At 34.1% G+C, this 10,631-nt stretch overlaps 1 pseudogene; it reads right to left on the reverse strand.

Moving 5' to 3' along the window:
* Positions 1-7,679: 7,679 nt before the first annotated feature.
* LOC122121065 lies at positions 7,680-8,595 on the reverse strand (annotated as a pseudogene).
* Positions 8,596-10,631: the final 2,036 nt, after the last annotated feature.

Below are 10,631 nucleotides of genomic sequence, written 5' to 3' on the forward strand. Positions count from 1 at the left end.
CACACACAAACTGTAGAATCAGGGGAATTTAAGAAAGGAATTAAGCAAACAACACAAAGAAATCAGGAAAAAGTCCTACTACGTGACTTTAGTAATAAACATAAGTAGAAAAAGCTCCAATTTAAAAATATAAAGATTGCTAAACAATGGTACAAAAATTCTGCAAAAATCCACATATAAAAATATTTGTATTTGAATTCTCAAATATGACTTCTGAAATTTTGATTCTCATGTTTGTTCCCTGGCTTTTGCTAAATTTATCATGGAAGTGCTTTAACGTTGTATACCACAAGTTAGTTTTAATTCACAAATTTAAATTGTTATAGATAGCACAAAAATTTACATCAGACTTCCTCTTTGTATGCTAAATTGACATCTGGGAAAATTATTAGCATATTTTACTATACTCGTTAATGCTTCCAGAGAGGTTCGAAGTATTATTACAGAAGAATAATGAGAAAGCCACTTGGCTTCTGAGAAAGATCTGTATCATTAATGGGATTTATTATAACTTGTTAAATTCAGGATCATTAGCACATGTCACAGATGTGAATATTGTGAATTGGCCACATCATGCTACCTGGAAGCTTGCTGACATTAGTTTTGAAGTAGTAAAATCTAAGACAAAGGCCAGAGAGTTGGATTGTGTAAGTGGGAGGTAACACAGGAAACCTGATCTTTTGAAGAGCTTACTTACAAGATTATCCTTTGTCAGAAAGTTCTCTATGGTGATAACATTGTTTTGCCCATTTAGAACACTAAACATATGTTGACTTCTGGCAAGTTGGATTTCAGATAACTGCTCTTGGCAGAGTTCCTCTGTGTCTTTCCCCTACTAAAATCTTGGGCAATAAAGCTCTAATTGGCTTCTCTGGAATAAAATTAGAGAATGTTACTGCTTTTTTGTTTGAAAAATGATGACACCAGTTTGTTCCTACAAAAGAAAAAAATATTTTCACCTATTCATGTTCCAAAGGATGTGTATTTTTCACTTACTGATCATTGATACAAATTATATTCATGAGTATAGCTGCCTATGATTCTTCTTTATTAAGGTAAATCAACTAATGAAGGTCCCTATGATATCTTTGATGTTTGAACAAACCTGTTAGGTGACAGAATTCCTATTGAAAATTACATTAAACATTTAAAAATTAAAATTAAAACAAAATACCATATCCAAAATTGCCTATGTTTTTATATGCATCAAAATTTTTCTCTCAGAGCCCAGTGACAGTGGATCATGATTGTAATCCTAGCTTCACGGGAGGCTGAGATCTGAGGATCACAGTTCAAAGCCAGCTCAGTCAGAAAAGTCTCCTAGAGACTATTATCTTCAATTAACTACTAAAAAAAAGGAAGTGGTGCTGTGATTCAATGTGGCAGAGCCCTAGCTTGAGCAAAAGAGCTCAGGAACAGTACCCAGTCCCTGAGTTCAAGCCCCAGGACTAGCACCAATTTTTCCCCCTCTGGTAGCTGGGAAGTAGCTCAGCGATAAGCTGCTTAGCATGCACAAGGCTCTGCTTTTAAGCCCATGTACCAGAAGATAACAAAAAAGCAGCAAACATTTAAAATAAAAATCCTTTAAAAATGGATCAAAACGACAGAATAAATCCAGGACTTCATTCTTACAGGGAAAAAGGAGACTAATAACTAAAGTACACAGGGAGCTCAGACAAGTAAAAAAAAAAAAAAAAAGCACAGTTTAAAAATGGGCAGATGAACCTACTAAACAATTCTCCCAATAAGATGAACAAATAGGCAACAAATACAGGAAGAAATTGCTCAACATCCCTGGCTAAAAGGAAATGCAAATCAAAACAGTAATGAGATTTAACCATACTCTAGTAAAAATATCATCATTAAGAACACAAGCAACAATAAATGGTAAGACTATGGGGGAAAAGAAACAATATACACTGTTGGTGGGAATATAAACCACTACAACCATTGTGGAAATCAGTATGTAGTTTCCTCAAACAGAATTACCATATAGGCCAGTGATAACAGTCTTGTACATATATCAATAGGAATGCAAGCCAGGATTCAGTAAGGGCACTTGCATGCTTATGTATTATTGTGTTACTATTCACAATAGCTAATCTGTGGAAATGTTCCAGATGTCTCATGATTGATCAGTGGATTAGGGGTCATTATTTAATTCTAAAGGAAAATACATTGTCATTCACAGATAAATAGCTGGAACCTAAGAGCCTCATATTAATCAAAGTAACCTGAGTCCACAGAAAAAGATTATATGTTTTTCCATATGATTAATTGGGACTTGGAAGATAAAATAAACATATGAATACATAGAAGATTATATATATGTAAATCTTGGACTTAAAGAGAGTATTGGAAGGTAGAATTTACTGAAATGTATTGTTGCATGAAGATGGCTTAGTGAAACAGAGAAAATAATTGAATAATGGGAAAGATGAGGTAGTGATAAAAATTGAGCAGGTTAATATGATTAAAATAGTGTATATTTATGTGTGAAATTCCACAGTGAAATACGTATTTGAATATTTAACATACACTTAAAACTTTTCAAAACATGTTGAATGATCCTGTTTGAGTGACTGGAAAATGAGTGCAAATGAAGTAGAATAAATATGATAAATTGATATAGTTTATCTACATGCGTCAAAATGGAAAGTGGACAAAAAAAACCAGTGGTATACAAATACAAAGGTGTAAGATAAACCTTAATTTATATAAGATATAATTACCTTAAGGAAAACATGGCACATTCTTTAATATAAATAAAATTTGTGGGAATTATGTTCAGTTAAATAAACATGACAAAAAGACATATGATTGAATGTATATAAACTACATAGGTTAGTCAACTTCATAAAGACAGAAAGTTGATTGGTTGTGAAAATTGTCTAGGTAATCAGAGAATGGGAAATGTTTTTAGCTGAGTGTATATGATGTTAGCAAATTTAGAAATTTTTCTGGACACCATATTGATGAAAGCCCAACATGACTACAATTAAGAGAGAACTTCATATTACATATGATATGAATTTGATTAACGTATTATATGTATATGTGAAAATGTCAAAATGAAACTCTTTTGCACAATTAATATACAGTAATAAAATGTAAAATGCAATGGTCAAATAATGAGACATTTTAACAGGGAAAAATGGTAAAAATATGTAAGGATAGTTTGTTCATCAAGAAGATTAAATGACTGTTAATATGGATATACCCAATATTAGAACTTAAAAGTACATAAAATGGAATATAACTAAAAGACCAACACATAAATACAAAAGTATAGATGACTTCTTCAATGTTCAATTATTGATAATGAGTAAATATTTCTATCAAGCAATTTAATTGATATCTATTCCCCCAATCAACAATTATCAGCATATTAAGTATTCTTTGTAATGCAATATGAAACTTTCTTAAGGACAGATCAGATTGCACAATCATGTATTAATAAATTTATAAATATTGAAATTCCACTTACCTGAAAGGAAGTAAATTATATACATATACATATACATACATATACATTTTTTTTTTTTGGTCCGGTCATGGGGCCTGAACTCTGAGCCTGGATGCTGTCCTTGAGCTCTTCAGCTCAAGGCTAGAGCTCTACCACTTGAGCCACAGCACCACTTCCGTTTTTTTTTTTCTTTTTTGCTTATGTGGTGCTGAGGAATCAAACCCAAGGCCTTAAGCATGCAAGGCAAGTGCTCTACCACTGAGCTACCTTCCCAGCCCTACATATACATTTTTTTAAACTAAGAAAAGCTGTATTTCATCACCATAAATTTTCAGATATGACCGATTTACAACTCAAATTCTCACATTCTGAAAGATGTCTTCATAAATAATTTGCCACTCATATCAAGAAAGTGCATTAATCTGAAATAAACCTCATCAAAAGATGTAATAGCATGTTACTGTAACTCATGCTCACTATAAAGAAGCTGTATGAAATAGAGGTATACAGAAACAACTTGAGTGCAATGGATGAAACTGATTGAATAGTGTGTAAATGTGTGTGAAGACATAACAGTGAAGTTTCCTCTGTAACTGATATTAGCCAATAAAAAAGAGAGAGCTCAGTGTAAGATAACATTTTGAGTTATCTATAACAAGATGTTGAGGATTCATAGCAGTAGTCTCTAACTATGTAAATGTTAAAGATGTACAGTTTTTAGAAACACTGAAAAGAAATTTGAATCTTTGCCCTAATGGCTGGCAGCCTTATTAAAGAGGATAGCTGGGTGCCAATGATTCACATTTATAACTAGCTACTCAGGAGATTGAGATCTGAGGATCACAGTTCAAAGCCAGCCCAGGCAGGACAGTCTGAGACTCTTATCTCTGATTAAGCACCAAAAAAGCCAGAAATGGAGCTGTGGATCAAGTGGTAGAGCACTAGCCTTGAGCACAAAAGCTCAGGAACAGCACCAAGGCTGTGAGTTTAAGCCTCAGGACCAGCATAAAAAAGTCTAAGGTGGTATGAGACACTAGTTGTGACATCAAACTCTGATTACTTTCAAGATATGGAAGATTCACAAGAAAATGTGGTATACATACACAATGGGATTCTATGCCTCCATCAGAAAGAGTGACATTGCCCCATTTGTTAGGAAATAGAAAGACTTGGAAAAAATTATATTAAGTGAAGTAAGCCAGGCCCAAAGAAACATAGGTCTCATGGTTTCCCTTATTTGCAATATCTAGTATATGTATGAGTCAAGCAGAAAAGGTCAGATAAGGTGATGTTAGGAAAATGAACCCTAAGATATGTATTCAAATGTTTTTTTTTTCTTTCATTCATTTGTTTCTAACACATTTATAAGATTATTTCTTTGTTGCTTTGTATGTCTCTCCCCCACAGTATAACCCCTGCTTTCACTGTATTTGATGTCGGTATAATTGGTGGAGGGGAAGGGAAAAAACAAGTCGTTTAAATAAGGATACAGGTGGACCCATTGCAACAATGAGAAGTACAAGTTGTCATGTCGAAAACGAACTTTACAACTTTGGTGGGGAGGGAGGTTTGGGTGGGGGGGGGCGGGGAGAGGCTGGGAAGGGATGGGAAGGGGAAACAAAGGAGGAGGCTACAATGCTTGATAAGAAATATACTCATTATCTTGCCCATCTAATTGTAACCCCTCTGTACAGTATTTTCACAAGAAAAAAAAAAGATATGGAAGATTCAGAGTTGTAACAAAATTGTAGAATTAGGTTCAGATACTAACATTGGCATTTTAAAAAATGACCACAATTTGGGCACCAATGGCTCACACCTGTAGTCTTAGCTATTCAGGAGGCTGAGATCGGACGATCAAGGTTCAAAGCCAGCCTGGGCAGAAAAGTTTTGTAAGACTCCAATGTCTCCAATAATCCACTGCTATCTCCAATAAAGCACTCAAAATACCAGAAGTGGTACTGTGACTTAAGAATGCTAGCCTTGAGCTGAAGAGCTGAGGGACAGTGCCCAGGCCCAGAGTTCAATCCCCACAAATGACAAAAAAAAAAAAAAAAGACCACATAGAGTTTGCTGGCGTTCCGTACTAACCATTAGAGGAGGTAGTAACATTAATTGGAAGTTAAAACACAAGGTAAATTACTAGAACTGTAAACAATTATAAGTCACTGTATAGTATGAAAGCAAATGGAATGAAAAAGAATTAGAATTCATATAAAAATCAGAACTTAAAAAGCAAAAAAATATAAATATTTAGTGAATTTTCTCAAATGAAGCAGTTTAAAGGACACAGAAATGAAAAATATTACAGATCTATATACGAAAAAGCAGATATAGATTAATCATCTCTGGACATTTCCAGTTAAACATTCATATATATACATATTCACCTTTTTCTTTATATTGAGATAAATATATATGTGATAGGAAAATTCTGGAAAAAAATCAACAATACTAAAAAAACACTCTCAAGTTTAAAAATGGTGTGAAATATGTTTCACAGAACACTACACAAATGTAAACCCTGATTTAATTCCAGTATTTTCATCAGGCCAGAAGTATGATTGGTTTTAATTAAAAAAAAAATAGGTATTGTTTTTTCCCTTCACCTCAACAATTTATACGAACATCAAATACAGTGAAAGCAGGGGTTATACCATGGTGGAGGGACATACAAAGTAACAAAGAAATAATCTTATAAATTTGTTAGAAACAATCCCATGAAAGAAAAAAAATCATTTGAATACATATCTTAGAGTTCATTTCCCTAACATCAACTTATCTGACCTTTTCTGCTTGACTCAGAAATATACTAGCTATTGCAAATAAGGGAGACCATGGGACCTATGTTTCTTTGGGCCTGGCTTACTTCACTTAATATAATTTTTTCCAAGTCTTTTCATTTCCTAACAAATGAGACAATGTCATTCTTTCTGATGGAGGCATAGAATTCCATTGTGTATATATACAACATTTTCTTCATCCATTCATCTACTGAGGGGCATCTGGCTTGGTTCCATATCTTAGCTATGGTAAATAATGCTGCAATAAACATAGTTGTGCTGGTAGCTTTAGTGTGGTCTTGTTTGTGAACATTTGGGTAAATGCTCAAAATTGGGATTGTTGGGTCACAGGGGAGCTCTATGTGGAGCCTTTTGAGGCTCCTCCATACTGCTTTCCAAAGTGTTTGAACAAGTTTACACTCCCACCAACAGTGCAGTAAGGTTCCCTTCTGTCCACATCCCCTCAGCATCTGCTGTTATTAGAGTTCTTGATTATAGCCATTCTAACTGGGGTGAGGTGGCATCTCAGAGTTGTTTTGATTTGCATTTCTTTTATGGCTAGGGACGTTAAGCATTTCTTCGTGTGTCTATTGGCCATCCTTCTTTCCTATTCAGAGAAGTTTCTCTTTAAGTCTTTAGCCCACTTATTTATTGGGCAGTTGTGGAGGGGAAGGGAAAAAACAAATCGTTTAAATAGGGACCCATTTCAACAATGAGATGTACAAGTCATTATGTAAAAAATGAACTTTACAACTTTGAGGGGGGAGGAGGATTGGGTGGGGAGGTGAAGGAGGGAGGGATGGGAAAGGATGGGAAGGGGAAACAAAGGAGAAGGCTACAATGCTTGATAAGAAATGTACTCATTATCTTGCCCATGTAATTGTAACCTTTCTGTAGAGTATTTTCACAATAAAAAAAATAATAAAACACATATTGGTAACCTATCACAGTGGCTTATTAATAATTAAGATATTTTGTATTCACAGTATTAGTGTGGACAAAAAATTAATATTGCTTACTTACTGTGGTGTTTCAGCTTTCAAAGTCTTTTCAACAAAAGAAAATGGCTGCAACCATTACAACACAAAAGTTAATGATTGGTCTTTGTAGTTCTAGTAATAAGTCCTCACTTATTTCCTTGTATAATGTAAATGATCTTCCTTTGCAGGATTGCAGTAAGACCAACAGTTCTAAAACAATGTTACCAAGCATCCCAAAGTTGCAGGTGAATATCTTCACAGTGTGCTTCCACCTCACTGAAGTAGATTGCTACAAAATTCATTATTGGTTTCATTATGCAGCTTTTAAAAGAAAAATGATTTTGATTTTTTCCCCCATGGTTCATAGTTCTCAGAAGAGTCCTGTCTGGGGAAATCATACAGTACAACGATGTTCAGAATAACCAGATGGTCCTTAGTAGATTAAACCTCTCAGTGCCACTTTAGTATAGAAGCATCTACATCCTTAGCTATATTACCAGTGTATCCTGGAACCGAAGTAAGATGGTTTTCCTGTTCCCATAATCCATTTAATTGCTGTTTTAAAATCTTTTATAACATCATTTATAACTTCTGTTTTGGATGACAGCTCTGACCACCACCTATTTATTACTGCTTGAAGACAGTTTAGACCAACTATTGCACACTCTTCAAATTAGCTTTTAAGTAATGACTTTACTAGAGGCAATAAGTCTACACAGCAGTCAAGTGAGACATACTGCGTTTTTTCCTGCAAACTATTGGTGAGCACAGGGAGGCAATCTACCATGACTCCAAGATCTTCTATCCTCACTAAATAAGCTACTTGTTCACTTATACTTCTTTTTCTCCAGAACGTTAAAGCTACATTCAACTTCTAATTCCTGCTGAATAAAACTTGTGCCATTGTTTCATGATCCTGAGAAACCTCAGGTGAAAAAAAAAAAAACACTAAATTTTGATGATGGGCTTTCTTTTTGTGAAGAACCAGCTTCACTGGAGTTAACCAAGTACGTTTGACTATCATGGTGTAACTTTTCAGGCAGATGGCCTACACTAACCAGTTAATTTTCATTTTTGCCATGTCACAGTCCCCACTTCTAGGGGATTGTCTTTTTCTGTAACAAGGATTTGGGAAGGGATGATAAATTTTCTTTCTATGCTAGATCACCTTATGTAGTTTATCTGGGTTTTTCGCAGCTTGTCCCACTGTTCTATTTATGTAAGCAGCCAACTGTTTTGGAGATTTCTTAACCTGCTTCATGTTCTTATTAGTGGAATTGGAGTTCCTTTTTCTAGGAAGATCATTGGGATAATCGTCAATATTACAAAAATTTTCTTTTTTAACAATGAAGTTTTCAGATGCCATAATCTCTTAAATACGGGCGCCGCATGGTGTAGTGATGTTCCAGTCAAGCCCTGCAACTACGAGTGAGCTTTGCTGCCCAAAGCAGCCCTCAGCTTCTGCGCTGTTGCATGGAAGAGCTTTCCGGGAAAGCTATATACACATTTTTAGTTTAAGACTGGGTTTAATTATGTAGCTTTCCATTCCCCCAAATCAGCTTTGGGAGCAGTGGATTACAGGAGTGCACCAATATGACAGGTTTAAATGTAATTATTATCGCAAATTATTGCAAAATCATCCTTGGGTTATCCTAAATACATAGAGATGTTAGTATATTTATAAATACTTGTATGAGAACATTTCAAGATAAAATATATTTGTAAAAATAATAGCACCATGTTGTATTATATTGTGGTTTATTTAATATGGCTAAGTCATCTCTTACTGAGGATTGTATAGATTTACATACATTTGAAATGAACAACCCTGTAAACGCAATCATCTGAGTTTTTCTTAGTGTATTTCATTAAGAAATTCAGGAATCTTTTTAAGTAATTTAAAGAAATAGTAAGTGTTTAACAAAGTTGCAAAGTAAAATACCAACATATAAAAACCAATTAATCCCTATATAGCAGCAATTAAAAACTAAAACTCATTAGCTGGGTCCAGTGCTTTAGGCATATAATTCTAGGTACTTAAGAGGGGGAGGTTAAGATCTGATAATCACAGCTTGAAGCCAGGCAAGGAGGACAAATTTGAGGAATACTCATCAATAATTAACGAGAACAAAAGAAATCCAGAAGTTTAGGAATGACTCAAGTGGTAAAAGTTGTACAAAGAGATATGCGGGATGGTGGAGAAGCCAAAAAGTTCAAAGACAGGAGTTCAAGCCCTAGTACTAGAATACACATACACACACACACACACACACACATACACACACACACACACACACATTCACCCTCTATTTATCACAGTAGTGAAACTGAAAAAAGTTTGTAAAGTTTCTCTAGGCTGAGAATTATGTAAATATACACCCTTTATAGAAGAAGTCATAGAATAGTAAATAAATGTAGCAATTTTTTATAAACTAAAAAAAAATCATCACAGAAGGCAAACCTCAGTTTTTGGTTATTTTTTTTCAGGTTTTGTTAGTGGTTTGCTCCTACCACCAAAAGTATGCACAGCACATACTCTAAACTCTGTAAATATGTTTCTTTGTGTGAGAAATGGAGTTTTGCTGGTGAGTTTAGTATTTTAAGGTGTGTTAAGCATCCTGCGTTATTCAAGTAAACCCAGTGTGCAAAAGCAATACAGATTAATTGAGGAATTCAGTCTGTCTGAGCTGGCTTTTAATATACATAAAGAAGCCTAGAGTCAATAAATGCCTGTAGAGTCTAGTAACTGAGTATGGAAAGTAAAAATGCCTCTCTTGTCACCACAAGTAATAGAATGCTAATGACATCTTGATTTTATTCCAGGGAGACACATTTTGGATTACTTAACACTGGAGCTGAAAGATAGTAAATTAATGCAGTTTAAAGCCACTAAACTTTATGGATCTGCTACTGTAGTAAAAAGAAGATAATGAAAATTTAAATAATTCCTATCTAAAAAAACCTAATAAGATTAGATGAGAGGACTCTGAAAAGTATATGGAAAAACAAAGACACTAAGGTTGTGTCAATTTTGTAAAGGACGTTAAAGCTATTTTAAACCTATAATAATGCAGCATGATTAAAAGAAAGAAACATAGATCAATGGAACAAACATGTCCAGAAACAGAGACAGATATACTGAACTGAATATTGAGAAAAGTGCAAAGACAATTATATGAAGATTATATGGGATTTCAAACATTTTTTAGATCAAATAAACATTTTATATGAAAATAAAAATCAATGAACCATAATCTAATACCTTATATATTACAATGTGTAAAAGTATAATAGGTAATAGATTTAAAATGTAATCATAAAATTATAGAGCATTGAGAAATAAATAAAAGTTTTATTACTATGAATTATATATAACATCAAAATACACTGCAGTAGATTTCA

The sequence above is a fragment of the Dipodomys spectabilis genome, unplaced genomic scaffold (assembly GCF_019054845.1).
Source record: "Dipodomys spectabilis isolate Male_0828 unplaced genomic scaffold, ASM1905484v1 ptg000182l, whole genome shotgun sequence".
NCBI classification, from domain to species: domain Eukaryota; kingdom Metazoa; phylum Chordata; class Mammalia; order Rodentia; family Heteromyidae; genus Dipodomys; species Dipodomys spectabilis.